Source organism: Anser brachyrhynchus (assembly GCF_964034855.1).
Source record: "Anser brachyrhynchus genome assembly, chromosome: 5".
NCBI lineage: Eukaryota > Metazoa > Chordata > Aves > Anseriformes > Anatidae > Anser > Anser brachyrhynchus.
The window spans coordinates 16,031,545-16,051,456 of NC_137699.1; the positions used below are offsets into that span (position 1 = coordinate 16,031,545).

The following is a 19,912-nucleotide window of genomic DNA, read 5'->3' on the forward strand; positions in this document are numbered from 1 at the left end:
TTCAATTTGAATAGGTTGAATTATCATCAGTATCTTTTTTTGTGAAGATACTTGAAATATATCTTCAGATTTGTTTTAGAAGATAGTTAAATTGTGTAAGCTGCATGACATTTTTAGGAAGATGTGGTATTTTTTCTTAGACCACCTTAGACCAGACACTGTGCCTGTTTACAGACCTCAGATCTTCATGGTTACAGCATCACAGCTGCTAAAAGGAGAGACTAAGTGAAACAGTAGACAACTGTAGGGCACCCACATCTCATCTCAAGTTTCTGGCCTTTGTTAAAGGGGTGGAAGTATTGACAGTGATACTTTGCATCTCTCCATGTGTAGCTGCACGTAAAATGCTTGATATCTTTCAACAGTTAATTCTGTTTAAAAAAAGCCTCTCAAAGAGTGGATAGGTTCCATTAACTGAATGCTATAAATGGGAAATTCAAAGAAAAGTGGTTAAAGTCAATAGCATGCAATAGCACAGATTCTCTAATGTTGTCTGGATTTGAAGTGTTGGTAAAGGTGCTTTGAAGCTGATTGTTGAAATAAATACATAGGGTCATGATCTTGCCCCTTCTAAGTATCTTATCACCAGCCCTCTAGAACAGTTAGCTGAGGGGCAACTTTCCCAAGCAAGGAGAAAAGCACAATGGAGCCGTTTCAAATGCAACCTCACATGAGGAAATACGGATTGATTTGTTGACTCAGCCTAGCCAAGAGTATTGTATTTGTTCAAGACCAAGACGTTTTATTTAGCATCTTTCCTACGTTTTATTTAGCGTCTCCTACTACACTACTGACTAAGGTATAACTGAGCAATTTGACCCCTACGCTCTCACAAAATCACAAGATTGTTCTTCCTTAATCTGTTGCCACACGTGTGTATGCTTCAACCTCCTCGTATTCCATGGAGGCAGACAGCAGTGTGCAGCTGTGTCCCAGACAGTCAGTCATGCTACCAGTGAAAACCATCACTAGCCTGCAGTGTGGTAGCTATCGTATTTACTTCTTTTGCTAGAATAAAAAAAGGACAAATGATTAGGACTGAGACCAGATGGAAACAAATGATCTGAAACACTACTAAATACACCAGATAAAACTCCCGTTATCTTTCTCATATTTGCCAGTATTTTGGTCCATAACCTTTGTTCCCATATACCTGCCTTAAACAAATCCAGCTTCATGTGCCATATGTATCTGACAGAAATCCACACTCAGTCTATATTTAATACTTTGGATTACTCAGCTACAACAACCAAAGGATATCACCATAAGTTTATCTGTATGAACAAAAATCTGATTTTTGAGTCCTGTCATCTGTAGATAGCTAGGACTCTCAAACCACCACCACCATCCTCCACCCCAACACTCTCCTCCTAAACACCACCCACCCCCCCCCCCAAAAAAAAAAAAAAAAAAAGAACAAAAAAGAGATCTGTCAGTAGTCAGTAGAAGATGTTTATCTCAGGAATTAATCATTAGCAAATATGTTTATTTTTGTCTTTCAGTTCATAGAATCATAGAATATCCCGAGTTGGAAGGGACCCATAAGGATCACCAAGTCCAACTCCTGGCACCACACAGGTCTACCCAAAAGTTTAGACCATGTGACTAAGCGCACAGTCCAATCTCTTCTTAAATTCAGACAGGCTTGCTGCAGTGACTACTCCCCTGGGGAGCCTGTTCCAGTGTGCGACCACCCTCTCGGTGAAGAACCCCTTCCTGATGTCCAGCCTAAACTTCCCCTGCCTCAGCTTAACACCGTTCCCGTGGGTCCTATCACTGGTGTTTACGGAGAATAGGTCACCTGCCTCTCCACTCCCCCTCGTGAGGAAGTTGTAGACTGCGATGGGGTCCCCCCTCAACCTCCTCTTTGCCAAGCTGAACAGGCCAAGTGACCTCAGCCGCTCCTCATCTGTCTTCCCCTCTAGGCCCTTCACCATCTTCGTTGCCCTCTTCTGGACACTCTCCAACAGTTTAATGTCCTTTTTATACTGTGGTGCCCAGAACTGCACACAGTACTCGAGGTGAGGCCGCACCAGCGCAGAGTAGAGCGGGACAATCACTTCCCTCGACCGACTGGCAATGCCGTGCTTGATGCACCCCAGGATACGGTTGGCCCTCCTGGCTGCCAGGGCACACTGCTGGCTCACATTCAACTTGCTGTCAACCACAACCCCCAGATCCCTCTCTGCAGGGCTGCTCTCCAGCGTCTCATCGCCCAGTCTGTACGTATAGCCAGGGTTGCCCCGTCCCAGGTGCAGGACCCGGCACTTGCTTTTGTTAAACTTCACGTGGTTGGTGATCGCCCAGCTCTCTAGTTCTTTTTATTTACCTGGCATTTCTCAACAAAGAGAGCATGATTTCCTTCTATTTGTAATTTCTTGGGAAAAAAATAAAAATACAGAGATAATTCTTGTCCTGCAGTTTGTTTGTACAGAGATCAGTCAAACATTTGAAATTTAAGCAGTGTTCACTGGACCTGTATCAGAAGGTCACAGCATGTGTTTCTGTTTGCAGTTTGGATGTATATAATTACTGGAACTAGGTTTCTGGAACAAATGCTCATAACTGTATATTAAATTTCCCTTAAATTTTCTAAATATTTTACAGCATTTGCATAATTTTTTTTCAATTTTCATAGCAAACAAGGTAAATATTAGTTAATGTATTCATAGGTAAACTATATAAAGTTTGGAGATACTGGTTAGTCATTAATTTTTATAAATACATGTAACACCTGTGTTACTCATGATATTCAGTCCGTTCTGGTAAGGGAGAATATGTATTTCATTTATATACTAGCTGAGTATTAGCTGAATTATTTGGACACAAATCAATCACAGCAATGCTGGTTGAACAAAGCACAGATGGTCAGTTATTTCTACTTTGACCAAAAATCACCCTGATTTCCTTCATATTTGTTAAAAGGCCAGCCAAACATGATCAGTTCTGTCTTGTAGGTGATTCTTTATGTTTTCTGTGAGGTTGGGAGCACCAAGTGACTACTTTGACCTTTCCCCTGTTATGATTACTGCACATTTTCTGTCAATAGATGATACCTGTCAGTTTCCAGAGTGAATAGTGCTTTACAAATGAAAGGAGTGAGAGGTATTGATATTTGTGCATGGACCATTTGATGGTGTATGAGGATGATACATACCTTCCAGGAAAAGCAAAATTGAATCCTGTCTCTGATAGTATTTATTTGACATGTGGCATGAGAGAGTGTCCTGGAAGAATAAAGGGTAACCAAATGAAATGGCCATACTTCATTTGATGATCACCACAATAATAATTTCAGCTGCCTCAGACCATAATGTAAATGTTTTGGACTTTTTTTTTTTTTCCCTTAAATTGTCCATGCAGGTATGTCCCAAATAAAGGAAAAATGAGCAGTATTTTGGCAGCTGGTGCTTTGGGTGTTAGCTTTTGAAAAAATATGCACCAACTGGAGTCTGCCATTTAATTGGCAAGAGACTGAGAAAGAGGGAATTTGGATCAGTTCTGTCCAAATCTCATTCTGGTAACAAGCCATCCTCAGAAACACTGTTACATGAAATGTAATAAATATTGGTGAGGTACCATTACTGCTGTTCTTCATGCTTACTATGTCAATTACAAGAACAATATATTTGCAAATATGTATTTTGTTCTTGCTTCTTACCATTAAACAATAAATTCAATGATGATAATTTATCTGTCATAAACCACATCTCAGCAGTATAGTATTCACAGCCCTCAAGAATATATTTCACTAAAACCCAAATCTTTGAATTTCATTGTACTGATGATTTCAAGACAGGTCTAAACTTTACACAGAAACAGTGTTCTGGGCCATAACTCATACTGTGTGACTCAAAGTCCAAATTTTGCTTGCTTCAGACTTGTCCTGGAGATTGTGATCTGTTAATTTTGTTACTTTAGTTTGTGGATAAGACTAAGGTAATAGCCTATTGATTGTATTACATGCGCAGCATATGGAATGGCTTATTACATGGAATTTGGCCTCCTGTATGCTACCGCATCTCTGGGATCTACTTATGATCAATGGTGTCCATGAAGATAGTATTCATCCTAAATCTTTGTAGGCTTCTTTTTCCCTGCTGAAAGATGTAAGAATGAAATAAAGCAGAGAAATGAAACATTTTTATCTGTGTACCTTTTTTTCCTAGTCATTTAACTTTCCAGATTTTAATTTGTCTACTGAGGCTGTAGCCATTGGTAGTGACATACTCACTGCTCTCATGTTTAAAGTTAGTGCTGTCCAGAGAGGCTGAGCCAAATACTGCTTCCAGTAATAGCAATATAAATCAACCTACTTTGTCTGGGCCCATTCTATCCAAAATATGACACAAATTTCTGTAGACTTATTCTAGATATACTCCAATAAAGCCTTGAAGAGAATTTGTCTTTTATAGTTTAAATACTGCAATGGTACAAACAGTAACATAGCTTATATATTAGGTGTGATTAAGTCATAAAACAGAATTATAAAACATTTGCCCAGTTAAAAAGCACCCAGTAGTATACTTAAATGCTTAAATGGTTGTGGGGGAGCATAAATGGATATGGGAGGTTATTCAGGCAAAAGGAGGTTGGATCAGTGGTTCATCAGTGGAATCCTGCAGTGATACAAACTCTGATAAATAGTACCAGCAAAAACTGCCTTCCCTTCCATAAGTATAATTCATGCTCGTTCTATTTAACTGTGTTTCCTGTGGCTGATACTCCACACCTTTTCTGGAAAATAAATAAATAAATAAATAAATAAAGATCTACTAGTACAGCAGCAATTTCGATCACATGGAAGAGGAAACTGGATCCCTGTAGTTTAATTTGAATCACTGCAGCATGCCAGCACTTCAGCAATGTACCTGGAGTATCACAAAGGACCCTGATGATCCAAAGTGACCACCTTTGTTTTCCATGCAAATTAAAAGCTTGAGCAGATTTTGGCATGCTGTTTTGACACATTGGTTTCTCCTTTTCTCTTTGTTTTTTAGAGTTTAACTCTTCTGTCACAAACACTGTATTCTGTGTGTCATTTTCTCCCCAGTTAGATCATACTTTATATTTGCTACAAGTTCAACATTTCTCTTTTCTAATTTTTCATGGATTTCTGCTAGTTAAACCTGAACATCAGTAACAGTTGTCCAGAGAGAGTACACCTTTCTTTCAGAATGTATAGTTTCTTGGAAAATAGTTGCTTATCTTGACTTTTCACCTTTAATTTTACTTCCATTCCAGAACTATGCCATGCTTCTGGTTTTAATTGTCTTTTTAAAAAATGGGGGAATGGGGAACACTGTGCACAAACTATTAGTGGACATGTGAAAGACCTAAACCGGGGAAGGAGAACCTGTTTGTATTTATGTGATTCATTGCAATAGAAAAGAAGCTGACTATTCTGAAATGACAAATATTAAGCTGATTGTGCTTTGGGGCCTGTTTACAGCAATGTTTATGATGATCATGACTGCGAATGAAAATAAAAGGTCGGTCTGCACTCTGTTTTTAACCTCTGTCATATCATGTATCTCTGGATTGCAATTTGGATTCACAATCTAGGAAACAAATGTGTAGTTTCTAGGTGTTACCCAAGTGAAATAAATCATTCTTGTCTCTCCTCACGTGACAAATCCCTCACCAAATACCTCTGTGCTTACAGTATGTCAGGTAGCCACTGTGACTGCTCTCTGCTATTCTTTCTTTCTTCCCTGTGTGTGCTAACCTTAGCCCATATAAGTTTGCATAACTACTCTTCTGTTATCCATCCTTTTCCTAAATGTGGCTGGAGTTCTCTGGAAGCAGAGAAATGCACCTTAAATAATTGGTTTAAAGAATGTACTACCTGTTTGAGAAAGTCAATGGGAACATGCAATTGCTTTTCTCCTACCCCTTAAATCTGGCTGGTAATTTGCAGTAGTCAGTAACAGCAAAAGATACTCTTTTAACCTTGTGCTAGACTAGCTGTTCTGCACAGTAGATTTGATGAATGTTTTAAAAAAAAAAAAAAAAAAAGTGGTAGATATTGGGTGCTTTTCAATCTTATGTTTGGATGGAGATATGGGTAAGCATGTAAAATGTGTTTGCCCCTTGAAAATGATAATCTTTGCATGGCACATAATGCTTTACAAGCTATAAAGCCAAGAAAAATGCGTAAGACATTTCTCAACATTATCCTGAGACACCAATGATAACATTAATTTACTGAGTATTCCATTTCACTAAGTATAATATGAGAAATCATGTTTTTGTGAGATTGTTTTAAATTGCTTTCGAAATAATAACCAGGAGGAGGTGGGTGTAAAACTTTTTCTTGCAGTGTTGGAAGGATGAACACAACTTTGTGCTTGACAAGAGAATTGGAAATTTAAATGTGAAAATTACAGTGATAAAGCAAGCGAAATATTTAATGTTTAAGTTAAACAACTGAAGCTAACTATTGCTTTGCATTTTTTTTTTCACCTGCTGGAAGTTACTTATTAGTACATCAGCCTATGGAAGAAAAAGCACCTTTTGACCAAGCAAAGCATATCTGTGCTTCTCTTGGACATACACACTGAAGGGTAATCAAATAGCTGCTCTTGAAATTCATATTATAGCCTGTGCAAATGTTGCTCTACCAGTTAGCTCTGATTATGAGAAATATATGGTCTAAATAGCTTAATTCTTCAGTATACAGGAAATTCAAGATCTAGATACAGAGTTGATTGTTACTAATTTCAGTTGTCAGGTATTAATATAAAATCATAAAATTCGAAGTCAGGTATTACTATAAGAGATTACCTCCGATGGGAATAAAGCTATTTTTTGAAGGGAGTGATTAATAGATATTTTGCAGTATTTTTCAGATTAAGTCTTCTATTTAAACTACTTATGAGATCTTGTTTAAGTAAAAAGTATACTAATAAAATTGCTGTAGTTTAATAATGTCCCCCAATGGAATGAAAGTCTAAAGACCTTTGCATTCATTTTCTTTACACGAATATACTCTCAATGAATCTTTCCATTATACTATTATATTTAGTACCTGTTCCCTTCCCTTTATAAGGATAAAAAGTATAATATTAAATAGAAAGAAGGTATCTTTAACATCAGTAATCAACACTTTCAAAAGTGGCTATTTGTTATGAGATCTCTCAGAGACCTGATTTTCAGACAGTGTTTAGGAACAGCATTCTGAGAAAAGCTTTAGAGTGTAACACAAAATATGGGGCAGGCTCACAACCTTACTTATCTTTTTTGAAAGTGTCTGTCATGATCTATGTATCTCCAGGAAAACAGCAGAAAGTGTGCTGTTCTAAGGGTAATATACAGGAAAATATTGTGCAAGTACATGAGTGAATGCAGTTGATATGGATTGGTTCTCCACATCTAACAGCCGTCACTTGAAACTTTTAAAGTAGACAGAACATTGCACTAGAAAGTTAATCCAAGCAGTAGGCCTTTTACTGGGAGCAGAAGTAAGTCATTAATATGTTTTCCTTTTCTCTGACTTTCATAACTGATACCACTACTAGAGAAATGAGCTGGGTTTTGCCATCCAGGATCATCTCTCTGCATCCTGGTCATAACAGTTGTGTTTGTAGATACTCCTACTAGAGTCCCAGCTCCTAGAGCTGTTACCCGCCTCTGTCTTTTTCTTTATTTTTCCAGAGCTTCTAGCTGCAGAGAAAAGCTTTGAAACACAAGGTAAATGGAACTGAAGTCTCAAAAGGCCAATAAATTGGTATTATAATAAAGCAAGCCATAGCCTGAAATCAGCCTAATTTTTATGGGGTTATCTTTTGGTCTCTGAATGGTGCAATTCAGCTAGACTGAAGTGGCCCTTTCCTTCGTGCTAGTAACTTTAGGATACAATTTTTCAATGGGTATTTCTTATGAGAAGTGCTTTGCTAGTTCTTAGTATAAGTCCGTGCTTAAATCCTGCTCTGTTTCTCTTCTGTTCTTCCTTTTTCTCTAATGAAATCTGTGAATTTTAGCAGTCTATGTGAATGACAGCTCCAAAAAAAAAGTCTAAACCTGCTTTTTTATGCCTTATCAGGGAAAGGTTAGCATAAAGGTTACCATAATACAGAAGTACTGAACTTCCAGAATTATTTCTTCCATAAAAATAAATACATTTTGGGCAGGCAGCAGAAAGTAATTATTTTAGAATTTTGAATGGAAGTTACCTTCTAATCGTGTAATCATCAGTCACATAAGGGAATGGAAGGACACTGTAGACCTCTGTTAAAGGTGGCCTTACATGAGAATGTCTTTTCCATTAGGCAGTGTTTTCCTGTCCCAGAGAAGAAAGTGAGAGGTGCCAATCACATAGAAGTAAAGGACATTTATGATGTGCAAATATTAATCTTCAGTAGTGATGAAAAGACAGCTCCTAAGATTTATAATTAGGACTATGGTGGAAAAACAGGGTGTGGGAAAACTAACTGCTATATCCATCTCAATTTGGGGAGTTTTAGTGTACTTATTTATGGACTAAATGTGCATCATTTGGTTAATAGTGAAGTGCTATTACAGACTGCATCTGATTCATATGGGTGTTGTCTGCCTGCTACCCATTCTTAGCAATTCAATATTAGCAAGTGTCTTTAAAACCATTGTAAACATGCCCAGAGGCTTAGACAATAGCCGCAAGTTTTGTAAATGCAGATAAAATAAGGAATTATAATAATCATTCATAATAATACATTTCAGAGAGGATATAAACAAAATACAGCTTTAGTCACAGTTGCTGCACTAAGTCAAACATCAGAGAAACCCGTAAGGATCAATTAAAACATTTTTCATTAGCACCTACTTATTTTAGGCCATCCCAATTCAGAACTCACCGGTGTTCCTGCTGCTTAGGTTAGTGACAGACCCATTAAGCAAATTTTATTATTTAATAGTAGAGAACTTCCTAAAATCGTATCTCATGCTATCATGAACAATGAATACACTAATATGAGTATTTCTTCAGTAAAAGTAGAGAAATATCTGTGAGGAGAACAATATTTGATTTTCTAGTTCTGTTGCTAGAAGTATTTCATCCTGTACCAGGACTATACAGGGAGGAGCAGTTCTACCATGACCAGCAATCTAGCACAAAGCGGCATCAGCTCTTGACAGGGTTTCGGGGCACAACAGATATGCAAACTGTAAATATCAATAATGAGTGATACACTTGATGAATTTACATTTTAAATACAAGATCGTTTGTTTTCAGTGATGTGTATGCGTAAACTTCTCATTTAGACAGTGATTTGAAATACTGCAATAGATAATGGAGTCAGGGTCTGCCAGCAGGAATTAGGCCTTACGGGGTCTGGATACTGCCTTTTTTTACACTAGGCTGTAGTATTATACCATATGCCAGTTCTATTTATTTGCTTACCCATATAGAAATTTCTTTTTCTCCGTCCTTATTAGCTTGTCATGACACTGTTTATGCTAAACACGCCTGCATGCTTGCTTTCTACCTTCTGTAGCAAGAAATAACTCTTCTAGATCAATTCCCACGCAGCTAAACTTCCAGGGTTTCCAGGCAGTTTTCTGTAGCTTTATATGTGCAGTGGTGCCCTGTGCAAGGTCTTGTGGGAGAAACCTGTTTCTTCAGAGATGTCACACTTGATTCTTCTTTCACTTGCATTCAGAAGGATAACAGTGAGGCCAAGAGAGTCCTGTCAGCAAAGAGCCAGTGTCCAGGCAGATTGAAGATTCGGGCAGTCTGGGCTGTAAGATTTGTCCCCAAGCTGGTGCTGGACCTAGAGAAAGTTACAAGAGCAGAGAAAAAACTTCCTCTTTTCCTATCAAATCCATACCAAGACCTTTGCTGATTTCCCATCTGCAGAATCTTTTAAAAGCAGTTTTTCTATTTCTGTAGAAGAGCTCTCCCATGGCTGCTGCCCAGCTGCACACCGCCCTTGTATGGGGCAGCAGGGGTGATCTAAGCTTCCACAGCACCAGTAGAGTGTCTCTCCTTCTCACCACCACCTTGTGACTTGAGAAAAATGACAGAAACTTGAGTAGCGTGGGGCTGTGTGTTCTGTTCAGCTCTCCTGTCTTTGCTCCTGCCTCGGAAATGCAAGATTAAATCTATTTCAGAGATCTAACTGTGAATTTCCAGCTACTGCTCTGGTGAGAGTTTGGCTTTGCAGAGAAAGACCCCCTTTGCACTGTTGTTCTACTTTACGTTGTACTGGGCCACTATTAAATTTTAACAGCAACTGGTAAATACATCCTAGCCTTACAAGGAATTTAATTTCATTCAGTACAAGGAAATGTAGAGGCTAGATTTCTGTATTTTCAGGCAGGATTTCCACAGAATATCCTTGAGCTAGAGAGATGCTGTGTATCTATCCTAAATCAAACTCATCACCCTTATTATCTTTCTTCATGCACAGGAATTCATCCATCTGGTGACAGCAGCAATTTCACAGATAAACAGGTCATCTGGGCCTTTATTAAGGTCTGCAAAATGTAATGGGAATCTTCACATTGATTTCAAGGATCAGCTTCTTTATCACTGACTGGCTGTTTCTGATGCTGGAAATAACCTAGGATGGGGAGTATTTAAATCATCTGAGGCCGTATCTATACTGCTGATGGAAAGGTGACCATGGGGCAATTCCTGATGCTGAAGCCAAATGGCCCAAACTGTTTCACAGCCATAGTGCATAGAGATATTTCTCTACAGGAGACTGCCATATACATATATATATAGTACTTATTCTATAGAAGTGGTGTATATACACCACATAGATGGTATGCACTTATACCTGTAAGGTGCCCTGATAATCTTAAGATAACATTTTTTATGCTTGAATATCTGAAATATTGGAGCGGAGCTTTTGTTGAAAATATGGAGTGGAGGTTTTGTTGCACATCGTCAGAGTGGTATTTTTATAGCACAAAACTGAGGGTAGATATGAGTCCAGATGAACATTGTATGAACAGGCCGTACAGATTCATCTGGGTTGGCATGAGAATCCTAACGTTCCTGTGGCTGTCTCCAAGTATCTAAATGACTTGGAAAGAGAACGATGAATCGTATATCATTGGGAATAGACCTTACACAGCATTTTCCTCTTCCAAGAATGGCATAGCTAAGCAATGCAAAGGAAGAGTGAAATATTACTTTTATGCCTTAGGCAAAAAATGACCTTTGCAGTCTACATTTTGAACTGGAGAGCTTGCCCATACCTTACGCAAAGTTGGATCCCATCCTATACCTTTGAGTTAGGTCAGAAGTGCAGAGATGCAGGGTCAAGCAGTTAGACTACACCTTAGCAAATGGAAAAACATCCAAGGAAGATCTGTAAAACAAGTTGGCTACCAAGAAACTGTTTTCCATCATAGTTATCTTTGTCCCTAAAAAATAAATTCATAAATAGCTGGCAATGGATTAACCCCAAATATACATACAGAAGACTGAAATCTGCTTATATTGGCATGGACAGACTGTAAACATAGAAGAAAAGCAGCAGCTGAAGAAGCATTAGGGGAATTATTCCTCAGAGTCTTTTGCCCCATTTTTAAGCTAACACATTTCTTTCAGTGATGCTGGTGTGAAATTGGCCAAAGAAACAGATATAATTTTTTTTTCCAATCTTTGTATTGGATTTTTTTGGCTGACCTTTACCTTGTGTGGTAAAACAGTCATAAAATATTACCACATGCAAAGTTTTTGTTCTAATAATATAACACTTTTTTTTTTCTCTCTCTCTCTAAGCAGTAGGAAGCAGTTATCCAAAGAGAATGCATTTTATACTTGTGAATTACAGCTGCATTGCTGCTGTGAAACGGAGCAACATTAATCCATTCCTTGGCAACTATCACAGCAAGAATGAGAAATGATGCATTAAACATATGTAACCTATTCCTCTTTACAAGCTAAAGAATGTCTCCTCAGAGTCCTTCTTGGATGCTGCAATACAGAGATGTTTCAGCAGTCCTGTCCTGAATGAAATATTGCTGGAGAAAGAAACAAAATCAAAGGACTTCCATATTTAACTTTCAAATATACTGGTTATTCTATCACTGTTCTCATTCCAAATGATTTCAGTAGTTTGAGGACAACAAAGCATTGTTTGGCTATGCAGCTTTGAAAAATCTCTAATTACACACTGTGTAGCCTATCAAAATACTGTTTTTTCCTCAAAATGACAAACATGGTTGTTGCCAGACCTAGCCTTGATTGTTTTTCCTTTCACTCTGGCCATAAAATGCTATGGCAGAGAAATAGGAGAGGGTGAAATAGTGATTCTGTTATCTTTAAAATAAAATGGATATAAATCTATACATTTAAACAGAACTACAACTATTTAGCTGTTTCAATGTTGTAGGTAGTTGAACTAATGTGCAAACAACATATGATGTGGATCACTGAACATAAAAAACAAATCCAGGCAATTTAAATGAATCAGTATGGAAACATTTATGTTTAGCAAAAATCTTCCCTGAAATTAAAAACTGATTTTAGAATGTTTTACTAGCCCAAGTAACAATATGACAGCATGTGTGAACAACATTCCAGTGGTTTCAGTGCATTGCTCTGGTACTTATAGCTAAACATATATTTAAGCTGGGTAAGGACCAAAATGCTCCTTGGCCTTTAATACACGTTAGCTTAGAAACAAAATTTTGAAATTATTTGTTCTTCTTAAATTAAAGAACATACTGAACAATGTTCCTTACCATAAAAACTTTTAAACATTCAAATAATCAGATTATATACCCCTATTACAATGACTTCATTTTTCAAACTAATGCAAGTAAATGCTTTAGAAAAATTATAATGACAATTCATTTTCAGACTGGCATTGTGAATATCAAGTTCTGTCCCAAATTAAATGATTAAAAAAAAAAAAGTTAACTAGGCTAGCTTTAATTATATACATTTTACATTTCTCTTAATTTAAACCAAATGGAATTAGACTACTAAGGATAGTGAAACAAGGGTCACGTTTGGGGTGTTGTGTTTGAAGTTCAGTATACTATTTTAACAGTATCTTTGTTCTTTGCATGAACAAGAACTTTTAAATCGCTAATTCCATGGCAGCATTCTTATTTGCTGGAATCCAGAATTAAACCTGGGTGGACATGAAGAACTCTGCCTTCATTAACAGCTATCCAATTAAACTGTTCAGTTTCTCAGGATGCTGACTGATGACGGCACATTAAGGCAGAAACTATTCACTGCAAGTGATTCCAACTAATGCCATCCTTAGACATGTACCTCTCTGCCGTTGCTGTGTGTGCGTACCATCCCCTGGTGCTCGGGGGGGGTTTGTCGCCCTTCCAAGCCCCCAGCTTGTCACAAAAAGCACATTGTGTCAGCTGCCCATGCTCAGCTTCTTGGATGTGTCTGTACCTTTCCCTGGTGCAGGATGTCGATTCTCCTTAATGAAGGGAATTAAAGGTAGATTTCCAGTCTCACTTGAATGGGAGCATGAGGCAAACATAGAGCATTGACTCCAAATGTTGATGTAGACTCTGGGTTATGGAAATGCTTGCAGTCATTTCCTGAGGTTTGAAGGAAACAGCTTTTTGTGCAAGTAACTGCAAAAATAAAAGTAAGACCCAAACCTCATGAGGCTGCAAACCCACAAGAACCTAAGGGAAATGGGGAGAGAGCAACAGATTGTTGTACTCAGCTGAGAAGTCAGAATAGCATTCAGAAGGGAGTAGGGATTGGCAGCAAGAGAAATGGGGCATCTTGCCTAATATTTAAGACACGTTGGAGCAAAACTAAAGCTTACTTGCAGTAAGCAGATAATAAATTCCTTGAATTCCAGTTTAAGTGTATTGCTGGTGTGATCCTTCCAAAACAAGTTGAGCATTTTAGGTGCACAAGCTACTTTGCAGTGCAGACATGAGCCTTTTCCTGCTCATATAAATCAGAAGTACTTTTCTTCTAAGCAAAATGAAGTTACGGTACTTGAAAAATTGTAGAAGAGAAGAATCAGTTTCTGACATTTTGATGTGAACTCAGGCAAGATTCCTTGCATATGTACTACCTGTTAATTACCTTAATTGTCTTTTCATTAGGTACATCCATCCACATGTCAATCACATTCTTTTCAGTTTTCACCTCATATTTAGCTTCAGAAGCATTAACAGGGGAACAAAATTATCAAGTTTAAAACAAGGTTTTGTATTCATACAAAAGGAATCGCAGGAAATGTTATGGCTGTCACTGAGTAAGAGATCAAACAGAATGGTTGTAATGGTCACCTCTGGCCCCAGGCACCCAGCTGCACTCCAGTGTAGGTCTGGTGTTAACTCCAATGCTGTGTGTGATGGTACATGTTTGTGAGATGAGAGCAAAGCTCTAGTGCTTGCTGGGCATCAGGAGCCCTTAGCCTTTTGGCTATTATTTATGTTTTTTGAAAGCAGAACCTCTATAAACTGTTGTATAAAGAGCTATGCCTGATATGGGAGACACTTTTAAAGTTGTTTCAGGATGAGACACTGACACCAGAAGAGCCACCTTCTGTTTGATGAGGCCGTTTCAGAGTCTGCCTATAAGGTTGTTTCCTGAGGCAAGAGGAAGCAGCTGGCAGGAGCTGGTGTACAGCATCTTTTTATTTTTTGTGAGGCTGTTGGGAAAACATAAGGGAGTTCTTAGGGTATGGAAAGTGTTCCCAGGGCAGTGTCATGGGATATCATCAGCACATCCCAGCACACACAAAGGAAGATGGCTTAGCATCTGTTCTGGAGATCCAGAGAGTGCAAGCCAGCAGTCCTGGATACTGGCAATCAGGCATGGGGATGGATAGCAGTATGCAAGCCAAGACTCCTCGGATACTGGTAATCAAGCATGGAGAGGGTTATTTTGATAGGCGGGCACAAATGAATAGCAGTAAAATTGTGTTTCCTCCCAGTGTTTTGAATGTGAACAAACTAAAGAATATGCCTGTCTTATGGTTAGCTCGAATATTTCACATAGAAGGAAAGAGGCAGAAACAGAGCAGCATTTTAAATAAGGGGAATTCATTTTTTGAGATATCTGTTCTTCTCAACTCGTTTAACCTTTCTATGCCTCCAGTACTGTTTTAAAAACACAAATAAATGATAGTGATTAGCACTTTATATATGCAGATAGAAATATATGCAACCTCAGTGAAGCCAACAGAACTTAAAATGGTGTAAAATAAGAAATGAATCACATTCCACTCATTGTAACCATATTTCAGACTGCATAGAAGTCTGAAGACTTGCTTTACTGCAAGACATAAATTGTTACTGTAATTGTAAAAGTAAATAAATAAATACAAATTCTAAAGGAGAAGCAGGTATGAGTTTTAGGGTATCACCTCTACCATTGCTGTACTACCTCTCCTTTTGAATGCCACCGATGTGTTTGCGTTGATATCCACGGGGTGGCACCAGTGGGAGCTGAATTAGCTCCAAGGAATATTTGACCTGCGGCAAGCCCATAGCAGGCTCCTGTAGAGGAAGCGGATGCCACCACTTCCAGGTGCAGGATTTGGGCCATCAAGTGTCCTAACTTGCTTGAGGTACACAGCGCTGTTCAAGTACATGGCAGTGTTTTGGGAATGTGTGTTATAAGGGCAGATTGCGTGGATTTTGAACACTGAACAAGGAAGGGTCCATTTTCCTGGCCAGGTTGATTAATAAGCATTGAAGGGTAATTGCACTAGAGTAATGTGTTTTCAGTGAATCAGAGACTGGAATAAAAGGGATATGGTAGCCAGTGAAGATGTCTTCTAATATCCATTGAGCTATGAACATTTCTAACAGCATGTGTATATGTTCAAACACTTATTTTAATGGGGATAATCTATCCTAATGCTGGAATGATAAAGACATGTTGAGCTGATCAGTGCACACAAGGACCTGAGCCTTGGCAGGAAGGGGTTGCTGAGACGTGTGTATTTCAAATGGCAGAGCTTCACAGCACACAATTTTACTTATTATGTGGCTGATTAATTGTTTCTGTTATTATGTTATCACCTGAAAATCCTGCTGCTATATAAAGTGCCAGCCTTGTGCAGCTGAACTGTATTGGTAGCAGCTAATGGATGTCTGGGGTGAAGCTGTCATTTTACAGCAGATGTCATTTACTTGCACGTGGTTATCCCCTGCTGCCCTTGCTCAGCAGAAGCGGGACAGCAGCCCTGCCTACATCACTTGCAGGTCTGCAGGTGCTCAGCAGAATCCACTGGCTGCTGTCAGGATCTTGGAGGAGTAGGAGAGGCACCGACACTCCTGCACTGACTTTCGGATAACAGACATTGAGAAATTGGATGGCAGTCTGAGCAAATAAAGCAAATGGAAGAAACAAAGAGATTAGCACAGTAGCTAGAGATCAAGGAACTTCAAAACGAGATTAGATGTGTTATCTGATTTACATTTTGTGAGAAAATCATCAGAGATCAGACAAGTCAGCAAATTATCAAAGTAATCCTGTTTCTTCATTACATCAGATATGAAATTCCAAACAAAACAAAACACGCCCTTCCAAAAAGCCCCAAACAAATAAGATTTTGGTATTTAGTGGCATTGATCAGACATTTTTGATATCATTCAAAATGAATTTGTTGCATTCAAAGCAATAGATTTCAGGAGATACCTGTGGGTCTTGTTGTGCAATTTACCATTGTCTACCATATCCGTTTTGTTCTGAGCTTCCCCACAGTCTCTGCATACCCTTGTGCTTTACTTTTTAAATACAGTAGGAGCAGGATTCTTGAATTGTCTCTTTAACTCTGCTATTGAATTGCTTGGAGGCCTTGAGCCAATCATCCATTCCCTCTCTCCTTCAGTTTTCTTACCTGCGAAATGTACGTAATTTTATTTTCTAAAGTGCTTTGAGGTCCTTACATGAAAAGCAACAAAGTAAGTGTAAAATACTACTGGCAGAATGGCAGGAATGCCAGCTGGGAGTCATCAGTAAGCACTAAATAGACGAGGAGCCATTAATAATCATTCCAAAGTTAAAAAGTTACCTCAAGTATCAGGAAAAATTCTGAAATTGTTAATATATTTAAATCAGGACTTGACTTATTTCTGTCTCCCACAGTATCAGCCACAAGCAACCCTTATTTTCATGCTTAAATTGGCATTTTAAAAGGTCAGGCCAAGCAAACAAAAAGTCAAGCCAAGATCTTGCAGAGAAAGGAAAAAGATAGGAGAAGAGATTTGTGCCACATTTTCTACATATAGAGGAGGTCCTGAATAGTTCAGTGACAGGGACAGAACAGAAAAGAAAAGAAAGCCCATTTTCAAGAGAGTGAAATTTATCACCCTCCTGAAAGAATGTTGAAGATCGGGTAATATAGCTACAATTTTCCAGCCACAAAGGCACAGTAGCTGTCGCGTTAGATAAAGACTACCATGATTCAAAATCATTTGGTCACATCAACAATGGAGCATAGAAATACTCAGAGAAAACACAGCTATCCTAAACTCCTTACAAGCCACAGACAATAACAACTGCTATAAATGAATAAGGCAGGATAATCAGTCAGAGAGAAATCTCCTCTGCCTTGTTGTTCTTCTGGAACAACATCTTTTCACCTGTGCACAGAAACTCCAGTCATACATCTTTGTGGGCTTCAGACCTGTTGTGAGCCCTGCCATCAGAACAGTGAGAAGTTTCTTTCATAATTTACCACACAGAAACTATTTAATTTAAACTTTTTAATAGGACATTATAATTAATTTCCATGCATGAAGCCGTATTTCACATTATTCAATGGCTTTTGCTGATCTTCTAATGTGTAAAATAATAAATGGCAATAAAATATGGGGCAAACGTCATGAAAATGGCAATGGAATCAACATAATCTCCAAGCTAAAAGTTTGGACATAAATGTCAAAAGAACGTCTTATGAGATTTTAAGCATGTGAACTTCATGCTGTGATTGCATGAATCCAGGGTAGCCAGTCCTTCTATATTTTGGACCATCTCAGCCATTTCTATTTTGATGTGTGTCTCTCAGAATTGCAGTAGAGGGGAATTTCAAACCTGAAGAAAGATGGTTTTGTTTCTGTATTTGAAATAAATAAATTAAAAAATAAAATGTCAGTTTAACCTTAAAGGTATGCATTTAAGTTGGAATGCATCAGCTAAGAGTAACCGTGTAAAATTAAGCACATATTCCTCTTCTTTTCTTGGACAGCCAATGGAGGAACATCCAGTACAACTATTTGAATATACTCAATGTTTATTTAAAATCATTAAACTAGTATTATCAGTAGCCTACTTTAATTTTCCAGCACTTCCCTATGTTAGAAACATGCACTTAATGTGAAGACCTTTCTGCTAAGTAATACTATAGCGCTTACATTTTCGCTATTCCAAACAAAATTTTCCATCTGATTTGGTCTGTTACTGGTTACATTCATACACAAAAGGAAAGGACCTCTATTAAATTTAATTAGAGATATTTATTTGATTTCAATCCAATCAAGATACTGGGCACAACATTCAGATGGCAGATGTTACTGTAGCTACAGCTGCCTGATGGTCTGGCCCAATTTGTATCTTGACTACATTTTTGTTCAATCAACCACCATACTGTTGGCCAATGTCATCCATGGCCAAACAGACATTTTTAATGCTATCCATCAGTTAATATTACGATAGACAAGCAAATAGCAGGAATTATAGCGTTCATCTTTCTTTTCTTTGTTTCTTAATTGTAGAAAATCACTGTTCTCAAATTTGTTGTTTGTTGTTTTTGTTGTTGTTGTTGCTGCTGTTTGTTTTTGTTTTGTTTTGTTTGTTCCTGAACATTCTACTGCAAAAGCAGGTGGGTGCTTTTCTGATACCATAGCAAGTTTCTGGGTTTTGTTCTTCTTGGTTCTAATATCCTTACTGCTTTCTTCCTTAGGAGGAATTAGATTTAAATATTAAAATTAGAATGTGTAGAAATATATAATTCATATGTGTAACAGAAAACAACATGTAAACAATGGGTTTTAGGAAAAAAAAAGAAAAAAAAAAAAACAAAAAAACGTTTCTGATGGACCAGTGGTTTGATAACTCTTTACTCTAAAATCCCTTTTTGGATACAGGCCATTAAAATAAAACAGTTAATGATGTATTTCTTAACTCCTTCTTAAAAACTCTTTCTCAACTCTTTTTTAAAACTACAGAATTCAATGTCAAATCTCATACTTTACAGATTGTATGTCACCATTCCCTCTGTTTCAGCATGATTTTTTTTGTGTGTGTTGGTTAATAGACTATGACCATCCTAAATATTTGGTTCTATGAAGACCATGGTCTGCAATAATGGAATGACAGTTAAAAAGTCATGCAGCCTTGCCTGAGTAGTGAATGGTTAAATCTAGTTTTAACGCTTTAAGCAATAACATGTCAGGTGAAATGTTAGCTGCCTTTTTTTAGTTTCTCCTGTGCTTTGTAATCTATATAAATCTACCAAGTCTCTACCAGCATACAAAAACAGATAGGTACTGGCAGAACGAGGGAGGTTTTTCAGCCAGACTATAATTGTGAATGGCCTCTCCCAGGGCAAGAGAATTTATTTATTTATTTATTTATTTATTTATTTACTGAAGTGATCTTTGTACTATATGCTTCAGTTAATTGTAAATTATCCAAAAGAGTAAAAATATTCTAGTTAGGAAACTCTTCTTAATCCCTTGGAACTGCGCTGAACAGCACTAACTCCCTTGCTAGATTACTGGAAGGCAAATATTAAATTCGAGCAAAGAAGCAATTACTAAATCCATGTTTGTAGTTCATTCACTACTGATTAGTTCTGACATGCGAGTGGTCTCATTAGGTCTAAAAAGACAGCCAAAATAAAGTAGAGGAAAAATGTCTGTGAGTAGTGCAAAAATGCATTTGTTTCTTCTATGAGCGGAAACAATGCTACAAAATGAATGCTGATTATTTTTTGAGATGACAAGACCTGGAACTTTATCCTTC

The 19,912-nt window shown here is 37.8% G+C and overlaps 1 protein-coding gene across 7 annotated transcripts in view; it reads left to right on the plus strand.

Moving 5' to 3' along the window:
• Positions 1–19,912, plus strand: part of LOC308196094 (uncharacterized protein) — a 596,499-nt gene that overhangs the window by 338,874 nt on the left and 237,713 nt on the right. Inside the window, exon 8 of one of the 7 annotated variants that reach the window (XM_080594628.1) lies at positions 1,503–1,569. The exons of the other annotated variants lie outside the window; for them this stretch is intronic. The gene's annotated coding sequence lies outside the window, so the exon portion shown is untranslated. Of the gene's footprint in view, positions 1–1,502; positions 1,570–19,912 lie in introns of those variants that run through there. 7 annotated transcript variants of the gene reach the window in all.